Raw genomic sequence first — 23,654 nt, 5'->3', positions numbered from 1 at the left:
GCACTGATGGAAGCAATATGTATATCTTGCTTGGGGTGACTAAATACATTGAATGAGCCCCCATGTGCTTGGGGACATATGAAGTGAGGTGGTTCTTCAAGCCATGAAGATCTTTAAATACTAAAGCCAACAACTTGGTCACAGAAAAAAAATTGGTAGATAGTATGTTAGTTGTAAAATTGGTTGGATATGAATTTGGCACCAAGGTAGAAGGCAAGCAGCTGCACTTTGCATCAGCTGAAACTTCTGAGTTGTTTTCAAAAGCAGCCCCCACATAGAAGAGGCAAATCTGGAAGTTGCTAATATGATGGGTTAGCAATATCATATTTGTCAAGTGGGGGGCAATTCTCTGTAAAAGATGAAAAGGCACTTTTAACTGCTTCAGGAACCTGCTTGTCAAAAAGCAGGGCAGAGTCAAGAAGAACCTGGGAGTCTTCACTTCTATTGAGAAAAACATAGAAACATCATTGATCCTAAAAGTGTGCATGTCCTCCAAGATATCTGGATTGTTCTATTTCTTGTCTGAACTGTAGGGGGTTAAGATGTATTAAGAACAGAACAATGTGTATGTGATACTTCATATGAGATCTTGAGATTGGTAGGCAAGGAGGGGGAATCTTTTAGATTTTTTAAAGATCAGAGTGGGGAAAACAGCTGAGCAAAGAACCCATTCAGTATTAGTCTGGAAAATATTACCTCATTTGTTAACACTTATTATACATAAGCAGGGATCATTTCATAGAAAAAGAGCAGCAGGATCTCATTAGCATAACTCATTAGCATATGCCATGCCCCTTGTGTCATTAGCATAATTGATTTGATCGGGGCTGAAATGGCCAGGATTTGGCTGCTGCTAGACAGGGAGTGTTCCCCCACCAGGCAGTGGCCTGATCAGGGCTGTTTTGGGCCCAATCCAGGCCGAAATGGGCCCAAAATGGCTCAAAAAGGCCGTTTTGGGCACGTTTTGGCCTGGATTCGGCCCAAAACAGCCCAGATCCGTTGGGTGCAGTGGAGGGGAGGGGTCCCCCACCAGGCACCAACCTAACCCTTCTGGTTTTGGCCCTGGTCCTGGGCGAAACGGGCCAAAAATGGCCATTTGGGGCCCGGTTGGTCCCAGATCAGGGGTGAAACAGTCCGGACCAGGTCAGTGCCGGGCAGGGGAGGGTTCTCCTGCCCAGCACTGACCTGATCCTGGCCATTCTGGCCCCGATCCCAGTGGAAATGGGCCCCAAATGGCCGAAAATGCCAGTTTAGGCCCGGATAAGGGGCAAAATGGCCCAGACCAGGTCACTGCCAGGCAGGAGAGGGTTCCCCAGCCTGGCACCAACCTGATCCAGTACTTTTTGTCCCCAATCCTGGCCGAAACATGCTCAAAATGGTGGGAAAAGGCTTCCCCCACCTGGCACTGACCCAATCCAGGCCGTTTGGGCCCCAATCCGGCCTGTTTTGCCCCCAATCCAGCCTGAAACGGGCCCAAAATGGACATTTTGGGCACGTTTGGGCCCAGATAGGGGTTGAAATGGCCGGGACCGGGTTGGTGCCGGGTGGGGGTGGCTTCGCCCGCTTGACACCGACCCAATCTGGGCCATTTTGGCCCCAATCCAGGCCAAACGGCTGGGATCATGGCCAGAATGGCTGGGAATGGGTTGGTGCCAGGCAGGGGCACCCTCCCCCACCCAGCACTGACCCAATTCCAGCTGTTTCAGCCTCAGTCCCAGCGGAAATGTACCCAAAGTGGCCGTTTGGGGCCCTTTTTGGCCCAGATCAGTGCCGAAATGGTCAGGATTGGGTCAGTGCTGGGCAGGGAGGGTTCCCCTGCCCGACACTGACCTGATCCTGGCCGTTTCGGCCCTGTTCTGGGCCGTTTCAGCCCCAATTGAGGCCGAAACAGCCCAAAATAGCCAAAAGTCAGGGGGGCCCTCCCCTCCCTCAAATGAGCCCTGTACATTAGTGATCTTACACATTCAGGCAAACAAAAACCCACAATGATCATAGCAGCCAAGACAAAAATACAGCTTAAAAGTTCGTCTGAGTAATCAACATTGTTCCTTTATTCTTGATTTCAGTAGTGAATGCTCAGACTGAAGGGGGCTCTGAGTCTGAACCCCTTACATGCTACAGTTCAGTGCCAAATGACACATTGCACAGGACATCCATGACTGGATCTCTTAAGTTACATTCACATTTAGTTTAGTCTTTGTATCTATAATGTAACCTACAGTAGTCCCTACCTGCACATCAAGCAGGAGCAGTGTAGGCTGGGCTATCCAGACTTCAGACACACTGATGAGATGTCCTTTCCACTTCCTGTGTTTCCAGGTGGTTGATATGATTCCCACCCAATGATAGAATCCTGCAATGAGAGGGGAAGGAAAGATTTTTAGCTCCTATACACAATTGATGGTTGCACATTTAGTGGATACATCTGTAAAGCATAGGTGAAACCTCCTCTTCCACTTCAGCTGTGAGTGACGCACAATCCAGGGTATATGGGGACATCTCCTGACTTTGTGGAGAGATTTTTCTAGTATCATCTATGAAGAGTGGTATTGGAACTACCCTGAGCCCCTCTGTGGGGAGCTGCCCTGAGCCCATCTGTGGGGAGGGCGGAGTATAAATCAAATTAAATAAATAAATAAATAATAAACTAGATAAGCAGAAAGAGCTTCAGTTAAAGGTTTTGGTAGCTGTACCAAGAGGCTGAGATGAAGTATTGTTTTTTTATTTTATCTTTTGTGAGCTGTCTTGAGCAGGATTTTTTTTCTAATGGCAAGACAGTATAAAAATAACCTAGATAAATTAGCTAAGTAAACCTTACCTCCACAAGGTCTGTTTTTTTTTCTGATGTGAGCAGACTTAAGCAGGAAGTAACCAGCATTGCTATTCAATAAAAGCTTTGGATGTTTTGTTTTTCTGCATGCTGAGAATACCTGTATGTGGTGATAACCTCTGTTCGAAAGCTTGCAGTGTTCTAAATGGTTGACTGGTCCAATGCATGGCTTTGTTTCACTTTCTTTATTTCTCATAAAACATTTACTCTGACCAAATGTAGCACAGTTATAGACAGTGCTGCCATCCAGAGAAATGTCCCATGAATATTTCTAAACTTTGTCCCAGTCTTTGCCATAAACCTTGTGTGGCAGTGAGTTCCTCCATTCCTTTACAGAGTTAGAGTCTTAGAGAGTTTATGTTGGATTTGATTGCTTTTAGCTTAACTGAGTTGACTGCTTGTTGTTATGATAACATATAGAGAGACCTCTCTTTTTCAGTTTGTCTTCTTGGAAACATTATTTTATATTCTTTCATCTTGTCTTCCCTGTATTTCCGTTTCCTAAAGTAAACAATCCCAATCTTTCAAAATCTCCTTTCATATGAATGTTTCTCCAAAACTTTAGTCATTTTCATTGCCCTCTGCATATTTCCTTTAGCATGCAGAAGATCCAACACATTTGTGCTTGTATCAAAGATCTCTGCATAGTTGAAGTTGATTAGCTTAAGAACAATTTTGGTTTTTAATGGTGTAAAATGAAAGGATACTGTGTATGATTGGGACCTGGTTTGAATTTCTCTTCCAACTCTGCCTGTGATGTGATTTAGTATGAGCTAAACCGGTAATTGATTGTTCATCTTCGTTCTTCTGTGCCTCCACACATGGGGACTGCGCAGGCGCAGGCCAGCCGCCGGAGAATTTTCTATAGCTTCTATGGCTCCGAAGGGGCCGTTCGTCGCACGCCTCAGCGACCGTTTTCCCGCCCAAACGGTCACATGCTCCTCCAGCGACCAACGGCCCCTTCCCTCAGTTCTCTTCTTGCCGCCGCTGGGAGAGAACGTGAGCTTCGTTGCTCTGTGCTTTTGTGCTTTTCTTGAACTTCTGGATTGATCTTTGGCTTTTGACTTCGGACTTGGGACTTCGGCTATTCTTCGCTTACTGATTTGGACTTGGACTTGGACTCGGTAATTACGACCCGGACTGTTTGACCTCTCTTTAGCGTGCCCCTGAAGATGGCCTCAAAGGTGCTCTTCAAGCACTGCCTCCAGTGCCACACTAAAATGGCCAAGACCGATGGCCATGAACTGTGCCTGTTTTGTTTGGGGGAGACCCACAATGTTTCGGCCTGTAAAGTATGCTAGGGCTTTACCAACAAGGCCCGGCAGGAGCGCAAGGCCCGATTAAATTCCTCCCTGTGGCAGAAGGTCATGTCCGAGGGTACTCCGTTGCCTTCCCCCAAGGCCGGCCCTAGCCCCTCTGCCGGACGGCAATCTAGAGCGGGCTCAGTGGCTTCCGTGAGGTCGGGGTCGAAATCGCGTCCCCCAAGTGCCTCGGCGTCGAAAGCGGCCTCACCGGCGCAGGAATCGGCAAGGCCGCCCCGAAGCGCATCTTCTACCCGGTCGGATCCGAGACCAGCTTCGGAACCGAGGATCGTGGTGCCGAGTCCCTGTTCAGAACCGACGGCCGGCTCGATTCCGATCAGAACGAAGCTGTCGAGGCCGAGGTCCACTTCGACATCAAAGAGCCCGTCGGTTCCGAGGTCTTCTTCAGAGCCACTGGCCAAGAAGAAGAAGACCAAGCATCGCCACCGGTCGCCGCGTCCCGCACCACAGGAAGACGTCGTCGTACTCCCTCGCACGCCTTCTCCCCACCTGGGTTCTCCGGAACCAGAGGGGGTCTCGGAACCGATACCAGAACCGATGGCGTTCGAGGTGGTGCCGGGCGAGTTTTCTCCGGAGCTGGAACCGAGCCCGCTGCCGAGTCGGAGTCAACCATCGCCTGCCCGTCGTTCCCCCTCTGCTGCCAGCCGTGAGCGGCGTCGGTCCGGAGGGAGTGTCAGTTCCGGCCGTTCCATCGCATCCCGTCACCGCCAGGCTTCCTATCTCCCCCCGACGTACCACTGCCAGTGGGAAGGGGCACCCACCAGGTTCTCCGGCTCGGAACCGAGGCCTTCGACGTCGAGACAAGCATGGCTCCCCCCACCGATCCAGGGTGAGGAATCACAGCACGGTTCCGAGGAAGGAGAAGTGGAGAGTATGGGGGACTACCGTTCGGAGTCCTGGTCCGAGCCTTCACCAGATGACGACGTGGTGCTGAGCACCGGCTCGCCGTACGAGGACCTGAGAATCTACTCAGACCAGATGGCATGGATGGTTCAGGCGCTGGAGATGGACATCTCATCGGCGACCCCCCAGACCAAGGACAAGCTCCTGAAAAGGATCTACGGAGACAACCCAGCGTCCAGCGGCTTGGCGGATCGTTCCACCCCTATAGGTTTTTCGGAGGAGGTACAGAGGGTCCTCCTGAATGCTCGCAGACCATCCACTAGGCGCTCTTATGCGGCCAAGTGGTGCAGGTTCGAAACATGGGCACTTGCTAAAGGAGTGGTGCCTGCCAGCAGCCCCCTAGGGGTTATATTCGATTACTTGTCTCACCTGAGGGACCTGGGCTTGAAGGTTTCCTCTCTCAAGGTCCACCTTGCAGCTATCTCTGCTGCTCACACCTGAGTTGAGGGTGGTACAGTTTTTTCTCACCCAAAATTCCATCAGTTCCTTAAGGGCATGTTCAACCTTTACCCACCTGTGTCTGCACCGGTGCCTCAATGGTCGCTGTCCCTGGTGCTTTCGCGTCTTATGTTGCCTCCGTTCGAACCCCTGGCGACCTGCTCCTTGGACGTGTTGTCGTACAAGGTGGCATTCTTGGTGGCAGTGACTTCTGCTAGGAGGGTCAGTGAGCTGTCTGCGTTGCGATCTGACCCGCCCTTCCTGGTATTTCATCCAAACAAGGTGGTCCTGCGTCCCTGCTTAGGTTTCTTGCCTAAGGTGGTGTCCGCTTTCCACCTCTCGCAGGATATTGCATTGCCTGCGTTTTTCCCTCACCCTTCCTTGAAGGGGGAGAAGGCCCTCCATTCCCTAGACTTGAAGAGGGCCATAGCCTATTATCTGGATAGGACGAAGGGTTTCCGATCAAGTCCTCACCTGTTTGTGTGCTTTGGGGCCAAGGACAAGGGTAACAGGGCTTCTTCACAGACCCTGTCTAGGTGGATTGTGACGGCCATTAGCAAGGCCTATTCCCTAGCTGGGGTGACTTGCCCACTTCATGTCAGGGCCCATTCTACGCGGTCCCAGGCATCCTCCTCAGCGCTCCTCAGGGGTGTGCCCCTGGCTAACATTTGCAAAGCGGCCACATCGTCCTCTGCAGACACCTTTGTAAGGCATTATGCCATAGATGTCAATGCGGAGCAGGATGTTTCGGTGGCCAAGGCTGTCCTACACTCCCTTTTTTCCTAAGGGAGTCTTGGAAAGGGGTTCTTGGCGTACCTGCTAGGTACCCTTGAGTGAAAGAGTGTATATATGTATATTTATGTGTGTATATATGTAAATATTGAGTACTTATATATCACTACACGGTTTGTATAGATGTATGTATGTATATCTACAGTGTTGTTGTTCTTGTTCTTTAATAAAATTGTGTTGGATTTCACCCCACCTTCCTTATTGTGTGAAGCTTGGTACACTCCCATGTGTGGAGGCACAGAAGAACGAAGATGAAAACAGGGTTAACATACCTGTAACTTATGTTCATCGAGTTCTTCTGTGCTGACACACAACCCTCCCTCCTACCCCGCTGTGAATTCCAATGCACGACAATGTGATGGCTGTAACGGGAATTGGTGTTTTTAAGGTGTTATGGCTAAGTGTATTGGTCAAGCGGCGGCAAGGAGAACTGAGGGAAGGGGCCGTTGGTCGCTGGAGGAGCATGTGACCATTTGGGCGGGAAAACGGTCGCTGAGGCGCGCGACGAACGGCCCCTTCGGAGCCATAGAAGCTATAGAAAATTCTCCAGCGGCTGGCCTGCGCCTGCACAGTCCCCATGTGTGGAGGCACAGAAGAACTCTATGAACATAAGTTACAGGTATGTTAACCCTGTTTTCAGGATTTGTGGAAGGGTCACAACAAGTACCACATATCAATATTTTTTATCAGCTTTGTGTACATGTTCTTATATAATTGTTAGAGGAATGCATGTACTATATATTTTGCTATGTTATTTCACTCCAATCCCTCCACTCCCTTTCTGTGTATTTTGTTTCAAATATTTCCACTGGAATGCTTGAAAGAGATCTGGCATAGGCTTACATAACATAACTCGTGAGTATTCATGGTTGAGTAGAGTTCATTTTCTGAATGCATTACTATATATCCTATGTAAGGGAACACGGGATAGGCAAGGAGGAAAAGTACTGCAGTCCAGTAATTGATGTTTTGATCCCCACTGAACTGTCTGAAATACAGCAGTGAATGCTTTACTGCTAAAGCTCATTTGGTGCAATTAAAATGAGGTAGCAGCAGCAGTACAAAGGTGTGTGCACACATCCTTGCTCCTAGACTGTTTTGTGAACATTATGAGATTAAGACCAGCTCCATTCTGTCCTTGAGTTTCTCTGTTTAGCACAGAGAGCTCTTATTTTCTCTTCTGAAAATAGAAGAAAAGAGATCCCTATGATATCTCAACATGAGCACAATTGTCCTTTGGAAGAAAGGGAATCCTACTATATCCAGTTCATACACGTTTGTATATAGGAATATCTTTACATAAGGTGCAGCTACTGGCATATCACTTAGATCTTATGCAAATGGACCACTAGGAAGATGGCTGTGGGACTGAATAATGGGAGGGGAGGAGGCAGAATTCTATGTTTATTATGTTCTGATCAACAATTCAGTATTGCCCAGCTTGGCCTTGTTTCTAGGTGACTGATTTCTGATTAGGGCAGCTTCTACACAGTGGTTGTAGCTCTGCTTTAGCTTCCAGACAAGCACTTTTCTGTTCGTTTTTGCATCACATGCTGTAATTGTCCTGTTTCCAGGTTTTCTCTGTCTTCAATACACTCTTTCCCAAACCTGCTTTATTCTAAACTTTTTGGAAAAAACACAGCCCAAGTGGAAGAACTGTGTGCATTTTTCTTCCCTCTGAAGGTCCTAGCCACATTGGCACCATTTTCCTGCCATCCCTCCTCGTGGGTACCGTTTTCCTAGCATTTTTTTCCTTTGCCATGGCATCTAAGGTCTTTTCGATAAAAATAAAATAAAAGCAGTAGTTGTAGCATTATAATGATCTTTCATAACTTACCTATTTTTATATACTACGTATAGTGTGACAGCACATGCATGAAATCAAGCACAATAAAAGAGCAGTGAGTAGCCATGACAGCCATGATGACAATGCCCCTAAGAACCAATGCAGAGATTGTTAAGGATGTGCGGAAGGGGAAAAGTGGAGGAAAAGACTAAGTGTGCAGGAAACATTCATGTGCAAAAGTGCAAATGCCTTTTCATTCGCAGTGGTGATGAAAGCAATACGGAATTCCCACCATGCAGAAGCAACCTGGAAAAGGAAGGGTGATTTCTTTGTTATGGTAAACTGGCCCTCCATTGTTAGAAAACAATGTAAAACAAGCAACTCTTGTTTGGAAGAGAATTTTAATAGAACAGTTTGTTTTATTGACTTATATCCAAACATTGTCTTATCAAGTAGTCTTCCCTTGGAGTTTTGCTGCTCTATCTTTTACTGTATGGATTAGGATTAATCTTTGTCGATGGTACAATCCGTATTGCCCATCTTTTCTTAACAATGTGAATCATTGTCTTCAGGGATGGATTTGAAAGTTAAGATCTTGCAAACTGGATGCTGAACTTCTTGCATTTCAGAGTTTTTCAACTCTATTCTTTAAAAGCACAAGGCTGAAGCTATTTTAATATCTTCTGAAAATACCAATAATCATCATATTGTCTTGTCTGAGTATCCACAGATATTTTCACACATTTTTCAATAATTTAGAGCAGATGTGTTTGTACAGCCAAAATATAGCAATTGTGGTTTCCACATTTTCACTCTTGGACACTGAAACAATAAAAACACTCAAAGATGAATATGTCAGTATCTTGAGAACACTCAAGATATATGTTTTGTGTGTGTGTGTGTGTGTGTGTGTGTGTGTTGATTAACAACAAGATACATAAACACTGTTCTGAGTTTTTGTAGGGATTACATCAGTGCAGCTTTGATTCTGAAACATGAGCAATTTTAATGGGGAAAGATTCTGCAGCCTACCAATGAATTCTGGCCCTACCAATGAATTCTGGATACAATTCAAAAAAGCTGCACAATATAGAAATTGATCTCTCATGTAATATCTATGGTGCAGTAATCAGAATTATTGCTTCAAATAATTATATCTTAAACAGATATCAGAACCTTCGTTTGGTGATAGGAGTTTTGGGGAGCAAATGGGTTGTATCTAATCCACAAAAGTTTATGCTAGAATAGAAACTTGTTCAACTTTAAGATGCCATATTGTTACCTGGAATAGGGCTCCTTGCGAGTAAGTGAGGCAAGGAGCAAGGCTATGTGAGAGGGATAACTATGAGATAACTCCACCAGTATTTATGGAATCCTTTCCCCAAAGTTGCAGACAAGACTTGATGCTTTTAAGGTCAAAGAGTATTTTTATTTAAAGAGGAAAAACCAACATACACACAAGAGGTAATTAAAAATGGTTGGTACACACACACACACACAGAGTCCTAGGAAGCTTGCCAGAAATTGGAATAGAGTGAGGGAGGGGAGAGGTATATTTACCAGTCTTGAAGAGTAGAGCAGTCTGCGGAGGAAGAGAGCTTCAAACATCCAGCGTTCTCAGCCAGAGAGACTTAGGGAAGTGACCCCAGGAGAGCAGCACTTGGATCCAGTAAGTGTGCACAGTTTGAATGGGGCAAGAGCCCTGATTCTTATAGGGCAAATGTCCTGAGGCTGGGGAGCCCACTCAGCCATTGGAACGAAGACCCTAAAGGTCAGTTCCTGGGGATTACAAAGGTTTGATTACCTTGATTACTTGCTGCCTGGGTGTGTGAAAAGAAATGTAAAGTCTCTCCTGCTGCCTCACAAAGGGTCAGTTTGCTAATGAATCTCTCCAGAGCTGAGTTGATGAATTTAAATATGAAGATGCATGTTCCCAGAGCCAAATTAAACTTATCAGTGCTGGTTGATTGATCCTCGGTCTTAGGGTGGGCATTCCTTCACAGAAGACCTTTCCTTGCCTACAGACAGCCCCCCAACCTTAAACGACTTCTCACTCACAATCATGAATCGGCCAGCAGAGTCACCAGCACAGGTACCAGGCCCTGCAACAGACCCAGATGCCAGCTCTGCCCCTATATCTACCCAGGGAATACAATTACAGGACCCAATGGCATCAACTACACTGTCTCTGGCTCTTACAGCTGCTCATCCTCCAATCTGATATACGCCCTCATGTGCCAACAATGTCCTTCTGCTCTGTACATTGGACAAACCAGCCAACCTCTACGCAAAAGAATAAATGGACACAAATCTGACATTAGAAATGGAAACGTCCAGAAACCAGTGGGAGAACACTTCAATCTACCAGGACATTCCATCAAAGACTTAAAGGTCGCTGTAGTTCAACAGAAACGTTTCAAAAACAAAATCCAACGGGAGGCTGCTGAATTGGAATTCATATGCAAATTTGACTCTGTCAAGCTGGGACTGAATAGGAACTATGAATGGTTATCACATTATCACAGGTAACAGATTTCCTTTACAGAGGCGGGGTCTTGGGGAGCCCAGTGGCACCTGGCGTGGGCTTTCGGGGACCACAGCTCTCTTTGTCAGATGCATCTGACGGGGAGAGCTGTGGTTATCGAAGGCTTATACTGCATTGGAATTGGATGGTCTAGCTGTTTTACTGCTACAAACTAACACGGCAAACTCCTTTGAAGCCAACTGATCCCCACACCAAAAGGAGATGTTTACATTTACTAGCAAAGGAATGTTTTGGTTGCATCCTCCCTCTCCCCCCCTAATTGCATCTTCTCTCTCCTCCCCTCCTCCCCCCTCCTCTTCTATATTTGACCAGTTTCTGTACCATGCATCTGACGAAGAGAACTTGATTCTCGAAAGCTTATGCTACAATAAAATTGGTTAGTCTTAAAGGTGCTACTGGACTCTTTTTGATTTTGCTACCACAGACTAACACGGCTAACTCCTCTGCATTCACAGAAGGAGGGTATCAGAATGTGCTAAGTGGGGTGACACAACGAGACCCTGTCCTATCACAGCTCATGCCTGCAGCTAGAGAGGCAGTAAATTCAATCACCACCAGTCACTCTGCATTAGCAAGAACATTCCTTTCATGCTGGCTGGAATTCCCCGTACTGCAGATCAAGCTGCATTTAATCCATAGGTCTGTATATTAAATATGGCGGAGGCCAGGTCCGACTACTTACAATATCTCCTATTTATTTTTTATTTATCTCCTATTTATTTTTGCCCGATCCTGGCCGTTTCGGGCCCAGATTAGGCCTGGAACAGCCACTGCCACATGGGAGACCACTCCCCACCTTGCAGCGGCCCGATCCTGGCTGTTTCGGGCCCAATCTTGGCCGTTTCAGGCCCAATTATGGCTGTTTAGGGCCCAAATTGGGCCAAAAAGTGCCCCAAATGGCCCAGATTGGGCCTAAATAGGCCTGGAATGGGCTGCTGCCCCACAGAAAACCATTTCCACATCCCATCAGAGGCCCAATCCTGGCCATTTTGGGCCCAAAATGGGCCCAAAATGGCCTGGATCGGGCCTGATTCAGCCTGGATCGGGCCACTGCCAAGCAGGGGAGTGCTTCCCTGCTCAGCAGCAGCCTGTTGCAGGCTGTTCCCCCACCCTCCCACCATGTGTGCTTCCTCCCCCCCCCCTCAGGAGCAGGCTAACCTTTGCTCCAGGGGAACTGATCTCTGTCTGGAGATCAGAGGGTGGGGCCATCAGCACAGAGAATTGACAAGCTCTGCACTGGGAACGGGAACCAACTTCAGCTTTGTTGCACCTGGGCTAAGTTGGAGCTACCAGAGAGGCTCTTCCAGGATAAGGCCACCTTCCCTAGCCCATGCCATTTGCTGGCCTTTTTTTCTCTTTTTGCTCTCTTTCTTTGTAGATATCTCTGGGGGCTGCTGTAACTAATGGCCTCATCTTGTCACTGGCCCTCCAGAGCAGAGGCCACTAGGAATTATCTCAGTGAATTAACACCAGTCTGACCCATTGGTTTCCTCTATATGAGATACCATTGGCAGAGGAGAAGTGCAGGAGACAGGATTGCCGAGAGCTACAATGGGCCCCTGGGCTCCACCGTATGAAGAAGAATGTACTGTCTAGTTGCAGCTATCTCATCGCAACCCTAACCATGGAGCCCCAGGAAGTGCATGAATCCACCATGATGCTGTGACAAAGCAGGAAAAAAGCCCACTTCCCAACTGCATCAAAGGGCAAATAATGTATATGAAAATAGCCGTAGTCTAAAGTGGGGGAAACTGCACCCTAAATCAATCTTTTGATTGCCCCAAATATATGGGAATAAGGAACTGAACAGCAACATGCCGTTTGTACACCAAAATAAGGCATACTCCACCTAGGGATCCTATTCCCTCAGTGTAGGCAGGGGATGCCCCACTTTCACCCTTTGCCTCCCACCTCCACTTCCCTGGCTGGTAGGGAAGGAAGGCATGGGAATGGGCCTCCTAGGCGCACTCCTGGGGCAATGCAATGATGTCACTGACGTCATTGCGTCACCCTGGGAGCACTCTTGTGCTTCACTGTGGGCTGATTTGGGCCCCAAACAGGCCTAATTGGGCCCATTTGAGGCCCGAATCAGCCTGCTGTGAAGTTGGCATGCCCCCCCCCCCGCGCCTGCATGGTGATGTTATTAGAAGTGACATCACTGCACAGTAAGGTTGCCAGCCTCCAGGTAGTGGCTGGAGATCTCCCGGAATTACAACTGGTCTCCAGGCCACAGAGATCAGTTCACCTGGAGAAAATGGCTACTTTTGGGGGGTGGAATCTATGGAATTATGCCATGCCAAGGTCCTTTCCCTCCCCAAACTCCACTTTCTCCAGGTTTCTCCAGGTTTCACCCCTCAGATCTCCAGGAATTTCCCAAATTGGAGCTGGTAACCCTACTGCACAGCTGCACGGCTGCGTGCAAAAGAGTACAAACAAAAGAAGGCAAGAAGGAGGTAAGAGCCAGGTCTCCTCCCTCCCCTCGCCAGGAGGGTAATGCACATTTCTATTTTTGTGCACTTTCTAAGATACAATGTTAGCAGCAGCAGCAGCTATAGATTGATAGCCTCAGCACATAGGAGGAAACTAGTCCTTGCATTCATCGCACTGAACATAAGAATGTGTATCTTCAGATTTCTTACAAAGATAAAATGTTTTTATTTCTTGAATCTTTGCAACTGTTTTAGTTCTCAGTCTCCTATCTTCATGTCAAAAGTTATATAACCATTTCCTAAATTGTGTGGTATTTGAACATGACTTACTTGCTAGATTTCTCCAAATTCTGTGAATTCTGTGAAGTTCTGTGAATGCACTTATGATTTGTCAACAAAAGCAGGCTCAGAGAGTCTTGTTTTCCAAGACATTTTCAAAAACAATGTAAGATGACAGAATGCCAACCCCACATATGTGAAATGCACATTTACTGAAAAATGCTATTAACAATGTAAAGTGTATGTTAAAGCTGCTGACATAGCTTAGAAAATGTTCGTGTAAACAGGCACGTAGTACCACCTTCACAAAGCTGTTAGATGTGGTCCAAAGCATCCAAAAGCCACTCTCAAACATTACTAGCCTCTTGATGTTAGTGATGTACAGGTTATTAACAGCCCAAACAACCATTTTGCCACTGACATGTGAATTCCCAGAATATTGATCAAAGAAGGTATAGATAAGGTACACTGTAGCACTGCACTGAGAAATAAATGGAATGAAGGAAAAGGAAAGCCATTGGTCAAAGTTTATAGCTCCTGACACCTTTCCAGGAATTAGTCAGAGCCAGGTACTATCAGATTTTTAAAAAATTATAAAAATACAATAGTGATCACAGCTTAATATTAAAGTTTTTAGAAAATGAAAGAGACTTAATAACATTCAAGATAGCAGAGAAGTTTGAAGAGGGCAATAAATAATGTTAATATTCTATAGAGTGAGGTGCTGGTCCACATTTTAGATGCAGGACAATGGGATGTTTGAATCTGAATGCTTCAAAAGTTATTTTGGGGTGACAAAATCAGTGTTTGTATAGGGGCCTAGGCCATGTCTTCTTGCAGGGGATATAGATCCAGAGGAGATAGCCATGTTAGTCTGTAGTAGCAAAATAGTAGAGTCCAGTAGCACCTTTAAGACTTTCAAGAGTCAGTTTTCTTCATCAAATGCACCTGATGAAGAGAGCTGTGGCTCTCAAAAGCTTATGCTACAATAACGTTGGTTAATCTTAAAGGTGCTACTGGACTCTTTACTATTTTGTAGGGGACAGTCTCTGGAGTTGTGGGGCTGTGTGATTCAGGGAGATCCAAAGATTGTTTAGGGGTGCAGTCTTCGACCTTCAGGCCTGTGCATTTCTCCTGAAGGGAGCCCGCTTTGGAACAGCTAGCACAGGAATTGGGCTTTGGCAGGGCTTTTTTTCTGGGAAAAGAGGTGGTGGAACTCAGGACTGCACAATGACATCACTTTGGGTCAGCTGGAACGAGGGGGAGTTTTTTAAAGTTTAAATCGCCCTAGGTGAAAATGGTCACATGGCTGGTGGCCCTGCCCCCTTATCTTCAGACAGAGGGGACAATCTAAACTCCCCTCTGTCTGGAGATCAGGGGGCGGGGCCGCAGGCTATGTGACCATTTTCAAGAGATGCCGGAACTCCGTTCCACTGTGTTCTAGCTGAAAAAAAGCCTGGACTTTGGTACTGGAATGCAGAGCCCTTGACTGTGAGGGGGCTCTCATGGCCCCTTCTTATACGCCCAGGGTAATGCTGATTGCTTCAGGTAGCAATCTTCTCCAAGCCAGGTTGGCTAGGGATCCTGATGGTGTTTTGCCATCTTCTGGGCATGGAGCAGGGGTCACTGGGGGTAGTTGTGAATTTTCTGCACAGTGCAGGGAGTTGGAATAGATGACCCTGGATGCCCCTTCCAACCCAATGATTCTATGACTCTAAGCCTCATTTTGGGCTTGTATCTATTCCAATTCCTTATTCACATTTCTTCCCAATAAGAAGCTTCTAGAAGGCAGCACAAATAAGAGCTCTTCACTCCAGAACCAGTCTTTAAATTGGGTCCAGTCCATGTCTTCTTGTAGGGGACAGTCTCTGGAGTTCAAGGCTGTGTGATTTTAGGTGATCCAAAGAATGTTTTGGGATGCAGCCTTTTCCCTTCCTGCCTGTGCATTTCTTCTGGGGGCAGCCCACTTCAGAGCATCTAGCACAGGAACCAGGCTTTGGTGCCGGAAGCATCATAGTTCCACCTGGAGGGCAGAGCCCCCTGACTGTGGGGGTATATAAATATGTAGTGGAATTAGGGTTGCCAGTCCTCCTCTGGGGGCAGGAGATGCCCACCCTCCACCCCTGCCCCCGCTTACCTGACCAATGGAGGGAAAAGGCAGGGGAATGCACCTCCCAGGGTGCAATCCTGGGCAGCACAGCATGCACCCGCACTCTGCAGTGAGCCTATTTGGGCCCAAACGGGCTGAATCAGGAGTGTTTGGGGCCTAAATTGGTCCACTGTGAATCGCAGGAGCTCTCCAGGGCCTTCCCAAAATCAGCCCACAGTGAAGTACAGGAGTACTCCAGGGCCCATTGCACCACCCCAGAAGCACTCCTGCACTCCACTGCGCGCCAATTTCAACCCCAAATGGGCCAAAATTGGCTCACTGTAGAGCGTGGGAGCGCTCCCAGGGGCGGCACAAGGCCCTGCACGATGATGTCATTTCCCAGAAGTGACATCATTGCATGCACTCACAAAGTCATCTAGCAAGGTGAGTGCCAGGTCTTCTGCCTCCCACCTGGAGGATAAGGGGACCTCGCAAGCGTAGATGGAATAAGCCTCATTTGGGGGCGGAGAGGGCATGTATCTGTTCCAGTTTCTTATTCATATATCTTCCCAATACAAGCTTCTGGGAGACAGCCCAAATAGGAACTCTTACCTCCAGAATCAGTCTTTGGATTGGCACCAGCACATGTCTTCTTGTAGGAGTGCAGAGTTGTGTGATTTGGGGTGATCCAAAAATTGTTTTGAGGTGCAGCTTCCCCCCTCCTGTCTGCTTGTGCATTTGCCCTGGGGGTACCCTACTTTGAAACAGTTAACTTAAGAACTGGGCTTTGTAGTGGGACCCAGTATAGGTCTATTTAGAGGGCAGAGTCCCCTGAACATGGAGATGTATGCTATATGCTCCTCCAAACTTGATTTTGGGGTACAGAGCTTTTTGAATTTCCCCAATATTATGTTTGGATTTACGAATAGGGAACTAGGAACTGTGAATAAGGAACTGGGAATCAGCTTTGTTGTTCTTGTGCTTTCCAATCCTAGCTAGCACACGCGGGCAAGAGTAGGCTGAGGCTGCAACAAAGCTGTGCACTTAGTTGCAAGCACAAGGGGGAGGGGGAGCTGGAGCCCTGATCTCTTCTCTGCTTCTGTAGGCAGAGCCTCCGGGCTTTGGCAGATTCGCTAGCAACACTAAAAAACGCAGACATTTGATTTATATGGCAGTCCCCTGTGCAGCAACAGCTGTCCATCCAGCACTCCAGCACAAGGCTGCAGGTCAGCTGAGTCTCAGCTCAGGGCCCTCAACTGACTATGGGCTGGGGGAATTTTGTCTCTCTTGTCTCCGTCTCTCCGCAGCCCTGGAGACCAAAAGATGCAAGCAGACCCAGTACAGTGCTGGGTACAGTACAAAGAAACTTCTTTAAGTGTGTCTTTGGCAGTGATAGGTAGATAGCCGTGCCTCACCAGTATAATGACAAGAACCCATTTGGATCACTGTACATGTAGCCTGTGGCTTCTGTCTTTAAATGCAGGAGCATTGTTCTGCTCAGCAGAGAATGCTGAAGATTTCTGAGATCTTTTTGGATAAGGATGGTGTTAGAGGAAGCAAGGCACTGGGAGTGGGCAAATCCTCAGTGCATCTCTCTGGAATGCAGCTAGCCCCAGTTTGGCACTGAAATGGGTATGTGGCAGTTAGATGTCTGATGCTTGGACAATTGAAAAACACACAAAAACAGTGCAGAGGGTACAGAGAGTGTAAAGCAAATGAACAAACGATACATGAATAAAAATAGTCTGCTTTGTGACTATGCCATGCATTATTACACTGATTTTCATGTGAGCTACTGAAAGAACCAGATAATTATTTGGTTCAGGAACATCTTTGTTCATCAGCATGTAAACCATAAGGAAGTGATTAGCCAAGAGATTCCTGCAGGAAACTTGCTGTGATTTCAGGAAACACCGTTACATGGAGAGGATGCTAGCAGTCAGCAACTACACAGGACAGGCAATGGCTCCAGAAAAAAAGGTCAGAGGTGTCAGTGGCTATTCTGTTAACTTATGGACAGTGCAGTCCTGCGGTCCACCGTGCACTGGCACCTATGTACCTGTGGCACCACTCATCCACTCCCTAAGGACTTTTGCAAGAGAGCTGTGCCGCAGCCAAGCCCAGGGAGGCATGGCCACTGCTGAGAGCACCCACCCCGCCATTCCCCTGACAACCCCGCCAGCATCCCCCAATAGCTGCACCACCCCCAGGACAGGTGCACAAGTGGCAAGCAAAGGCTCAGCCAATGCTCATGCCTCAATCGCTGCTTCCCGTCGACACCTCCATCCTGCCCAAGCCATGTCACTACCAGTCCAGTAACAAGAAATGAAGGCTATCCCCACAAATTGTACCAACAGAAAAGAGAGAGAAATTTCTCGTGGGAATCAAACCAAGAATTAATATACTTTTTATATGATATTATAAGGTAATTTCAAAAGCAATTGCAAGAAAATTATACAAACTGTTTATATACAGCCAATAAAGATGTCCAGAGAGTCTATCATCTGTGTGTATTCCTTAATGTGTATTCCTTAGTCGCAGTAATATCACAGTGTGCAGATGAGTCTTCACAAAGTCTTCTCATATAAATTCAGCTAAACAGCTTCTCATATGCATTCAGCTTGGAATATAATCACAAAAGTCTTCTCATATAAATTCAGCTAAACAGCTTATCATATACATTGCCACGCCCAATCTGGGGCCGGCTACAAACAGATTTCGTCCCCTTCTTCAGGGGCGTGGTTTATAGCTGTAAAAAACAACATTCTTACTTTAATATACAATAACCAACATTTAAGTATTATTGCAATCCCCCAAGCGGAACTGACCTGTTGTATTCACACAGCATAGGGTATTTGAATCAATAATTATTGTGGAAACGTGTGTCTCCAGTATCACAGTCACAGCAGCTGTATCTTCTCCTGCTTGTGGCCAAACCCTTCAACTGCGGTTTAAATCACATACTCATTATCCAATCTCAAAACTTTAAAGCAACATAACTGATTATAAAAAACAATTCAATGATAGTTCCGTATTGAGGCCGTGCGGTCTGATCGTCTGCAGAAAGACAATCCAAAATGCTTCCCTCCTCAGTAGCTTAATTTGATTTGCATGTCCCTTAGTTACAACCTCCAGTACCGCTACTTTAAAGGAATTTTCTTCATGACGATGCTCGATAAAATGTTGTACCAGGGGTGCTTCCATTACTCTGTGTCTAATTCTAGACATATGTTCAAAGATCCTAGTTTTCAATGGTCTTATCGTACAACCCACATAAAAAAGAGCGCAGGGACATTCAAGTAAGTATATCACACCCGATGTGTAACATGATGCAAAGTGTTTAACTGTCAGTTTCCGTTCTTTAACAAAAATCTCCTTCCCCTCTAACATAAATTTACACAAAGTACATCGGCCACATTTAAAATTTCCCACAGGTAATGATGTTTCCTGAAGTTGAGTGCGCATCATAGCATGAACTAAATCATCCCTTAGGCTCCTGGATCTTCGTAAACCACATAACGGTGGTTGTTCACATCCCGCAATCTCCTCAATAAGGGGCCAATGGCGAGCTACGATTCTTTTAATTTTATATGCTAAGGGTGTGTAGTCCAATGCCCATCTAATTCTTTGATCTGGTAGGGCTTCCCGAGTCTGAAATAATACAGATCTATCTATAGCTCTAGCCTTAGAAAAGGCTTGAGATATAATTTTAGATGGGTAACCTCTATTAGTAAACATTCGTTCCATCTGCCTACCATCCCTGTCGAAATCAGTTATTGTGGTGGAATTCCGTCTGATACGCAAAAATTGGCCATATGGTATATTTTGTCTAAGGTGCCGGGGATGGAAGGAACCAAATTCCAAATATGAATTCCGATCTGTCTCTTTACTGTAGGTTCTAACCTGTATCTTTTGGAAGGCATCCCGATATGTAACTACATCCAAAAAATTGATTTGGTTGGGGTCTGACCGCCAGGTGAATTTAACATTCGCATCCCGTTCATTAAGCCATTTACAAAAATCCGGTATCTGGGCAGCTCCCTGAAATAAAAAATATAAATCATCCAGATATCTACAAAAGAAAACAATATTACCCCTGAAAGGGTTGATGTCTTGTAAAATGTGAAATCTCTCCCAACGGGCCATAAATAAATTTGCGATGCTGGGTGCCACCGGGGACCCCATAGCAACGCCTTTTTTCTGGAAGAAAAATTGATCATCAAAACAAAAATAGTTTTTTTCCAAAACTATATCGAGAAATTGTAGTAGGCAAGATGATGGGATAGTGTTTTCTGTAGTTGTAAGAACTTCTTCTACTACCTCTCGGGCTTCCTGATGAGGAATGATGGTGTATAAAGAGTTAACGTCCATCGTTAAAAATACTGTGTCCTCCGACAGGGTGATGTTCTCAACTTTTTTAATGAAATCACGTGTATCATGCAATAGACCTTCAATTTTAGTAATAGCCGGTTGTAAAAAAGAGTCCAATAAGATTGCCAATGGTTCCAAAATTGAGCCGCAACCAGATATAATTGGCCTACCTGGCGGGGGGCGTTGTTTTCTTGTGAATTTTTGGAAGTACATAGAATAATGGGATTCTAGGTGAAGTAACCTGTAAAGCATTATAGAGGGTATCTGTAATTTCCCCCATCTCCCTTGCCTCATCCAAGACAATCTTAATTAGGTCTTTAATATGATTAGTTGGATCCGAAGAGATCCGTGTGTAAAAGGTGGTATCCCTAAGCTGTCTGTGAACCTCATTAACATACATATCTTTATCCATGATCACAATACCCCCGCCCTTGTCGGCAGGCTTAATGACAATGTTAGCGTCGGAACGTAAGGTTTCAAGAGCCCGTCTCTCTAAACGCGACAAGTTGTGCCAAGTACCGTAAGGTTCATTTTCTAATTGAGAAAGGTCCCTAAGGATCATATATTCAAACGTGTCAATACGGTGATCTGAGACCGGCGGCACAAAAGATGACGGACCCTTTAATTTCCTAAGTAGTAAAGACTCTCCCTGAACCGGGGTAGTCGGCTGAGATTGGAAGAAATATCTAAGTTTAATAAGCCGAACCAACTTAAATAGGTCTACTCGTGTCTGAAGTGGTTGGTATTTGGGGGTTGGGACATTCCTCATCAGGAAGCCCGAGAGGTAGTAGAAGAAGTTCTTACAACTACAGAAAACACTATCCCATCATCTTGCCTACTACAATTTCTCGATTTAGTTTTGGAAAAAAACTATTTTTGTTTTGATGATCAATTTTTCTTCCAGAAAAAAGGCGTTGCTATGGGGTCCCCGGTGGCACCCAGCATCGCAAATTTATTTATGGCCCGTTGGGAGAGATTTCACATTTTACAAGACATCAACCCTTTCAGGGGTAATATTGTTTTCTTTTGTAGATATTTGGATGATTTATATTTTTTATTTCAGGGAGCTGCCCAGATACCGGATTTTTGTAAATGGCTTAATGAACGGGATGCGAATGTTAAATTCACCTGGCGGTCAGACCCCAACCAAATCAATTTTTTGGATGTAGTTACATATCGGGATGCCTTCCAAAAGATACAGGTTAGAACCTACAGTAAAGAGACAGATCGGAATTCATATTTGGAATTTGGTTCCTTCCATCCCCGGCACCTTAGACAAAATATACCATATGGCCAATTTTTGCGTATCAGACGGAATTCCACCACAATAACTGATTTCGACAGGGATGGTAGGCAGATGGAACGAATGTTTACTAATAGAGGTTACCCATCTAAAATTATATCTCAAGCCTTTTCTAAGGCTAGAGCTATAGATAGATCTGTATTATTTCAGACTCGGGAAGCCCTACCAGATCAAAGAATTAGATGGGCATTGGACTACACACCCTTAGCATATAAAATTAAAAGAATCGTAGCTCGCCATTGGCCCCTTATTGAGGAGATTGCGGGATGTGAACAACCACCGTTATGTGGTTTACGAAGATCCAGGAGCCTAAGGGATGATTTAGTTCATGCTATGATGCGCACTCAACTTCAGGAAACATCATTACCTGTGGGAAATTTTAAATGTGGCCGATGTACTTTGTGTAAATTTATGTTAGAGGGGAAGGAGATTTTTGTTAAAGAACGGAAACTGACAGTTAAACACTTTGCATCATGTTACACATCGGGTGTGATATACTTACTTGAATGTCCCTGCGCTCTTTTTTATGTGGGTTGTACGATAAGACCATTGAAAACTAGGATCTTTGAACATATGTCTAGAATTAGACACAGAGTAATGGAAGCACCCCTGGTACAACATTTTATCGAGCATCGTCATGAAGAAAATTCCTTTAAAGTAGCGGTACTGGAGGTTGTAACTAAGGGACATGCAAATCAAATTAAGCTACTGAGGAGGGAAGCATTTTGGATTGTCTTTCTGCAGACGATCAGACCGCACGGCCTCAATACGGAACTATCATTGAATTGTTTTTTATAATCAGTTATGTTGCTTTAAAGTTTTGAGATTGGATAATGAGTATGTGATTTAAACCGCAGTTGAAGGGTTTGGCCACAAGCAGGAGAAGATACAGCTGCTGTGACTGTGATACTGGAGACACACGTTTCCACAATAATTATTGATTCAAATACCCTATGCTGTGTGAATACAACAGGTCAGTTCCGCTTGGGGGATTGCAATAATACTTAAATGTTGGTTATTGTATATTAAAGTAAGAATGTTGTTTTTTACAGCTATAAACCACGCCCCTGAAGAAGGGGACGAAATCTGTTTGTAGCCGGCCCCAGATTGGGCGTGGCAATGTATATGATAAGCTGTTTAGCTGAATTTATATGAGAAGACTTTTGTGATTATATTCCAAGCTGAATGCATATGAGAAGCTGTTTAGCTGAATTTATATGAGAAGACTTTGTGAAGACTCATCTGCACACCGTGATATTACTGCGACTAAGGAATACACATTAAGGAATACACACAGATGATAGACTCTCTGGACATCTTTATTGGCTGTATATAAACAGTTTGTATAATTTTCTTGCAATTGCTTTTGAAATTACCTTATAATATCATATAAAAAGTATATTAATTCTTGGTTTGATTCCCACGAGAAATTTCTCTCTCTTTTCTGTTACTACCAGTCCAGTGACACCCTCCCATAATGGCACCACACAGCCTGCTGGACTGGGCTGATTGTCCCCGCCTGGCCATGACCACATGGGTGCAAGGGGGTGGTCCACTTGCCACCTCGCCCCTCCTGCCACTGCAAAGGACCTCCATATGTAAATGAGGGGGGCATCCTGGTGAGAACCAATCTAGGTTGTATCCCACCGGGGAGGTGCCTGCAGGAACTGTGCTCTGACAGCTGCCACAGCCACCCTGGGACTGCCTGCAGCTGCTGGGGGGTGTCCCTGTGCCAGGATGGATGGGCTGCTTGCCATGACCCTGAAGCCTCCACCCCAGAGACGGTGGGTGGGGAGGTTGCAAGTGGCTTGGTCAGGGCTCATTTTGAGGGGGAACGCTCAGGAACGCAGTTCCGGTAGTTCTCCAAAGAGGTCACATGTCAGGTGGCTCCGCCCACCTGATTTTTGGCCATTTTGGGCCTGTTTTGGCCAGGATTGGGCCCAAAATGGTCAGGATTGGGCCTCTGACGGGTGGTGGATCACTCTCCTGCTCAGCAGTGGCCCAATTCTGACCATTTTGTGCCCCTTTTCAGCCATTTTCAGCCCCTTTTTGCCATTTTGGGCCCAATTTCGGCCCTGAATGGCCAGGATTGGGTCCAAAACAGCCAGGATAGGTGAGGTCAGGGAGTGTGGCATATGCAAATCAGTTATGCTAATGACACATTTCTGGTGATGTCAAGGGGCATGACATATGCTAAAGAGTTATGCTAATATGTTCCTGCAGCTCTTTTTTTATGAAATGACCCCTGGGCTTGGTCATGCAGCTCGGGCAGCCTTTGGGCTACCTGGGCTGCTCCAATTGGGACTGTGAGCCCTGGAAGTACTGCTAAGGAACCAGTGCATGCCTGCAGCCCCACATGCATGCTCCCTCCTCTCTGGACTGGCATTCCACATGGAAATACTGATCCAGTGGGGCCACGGGCCTCCTCCATCATTTCTTTCCTTTCGGTAGTCCCTGAGCTAAAGATCCTGGTTAGAACGAGGGAATGACAGGCAGCCACCTGTCCAGACGCCCACTTTTTGGTGAAGAGAAGAATCCCCAGGTACAGGGAGCGGCTCTCTGTGGCA

The sequence above is a fragment of the Eublepharis macularius genome, chromosome 14, assembly GCF_028583425.1.
Source record: "Eublepharis macularius isolate TG4126 chromosome 14, MPM_Emac_v1.0, whole genome shotgun sequence".
Classification (NCBI taxonomy): domain Eukaryota; kingdom Metazoa; phylum Chordata; class Lepidosauria; order Squamata; family Eublepharidae; genus Eublepharis; species Eublepharis macularius.
Note: the sequence above shows the minus strand (reverse complement) of the source record.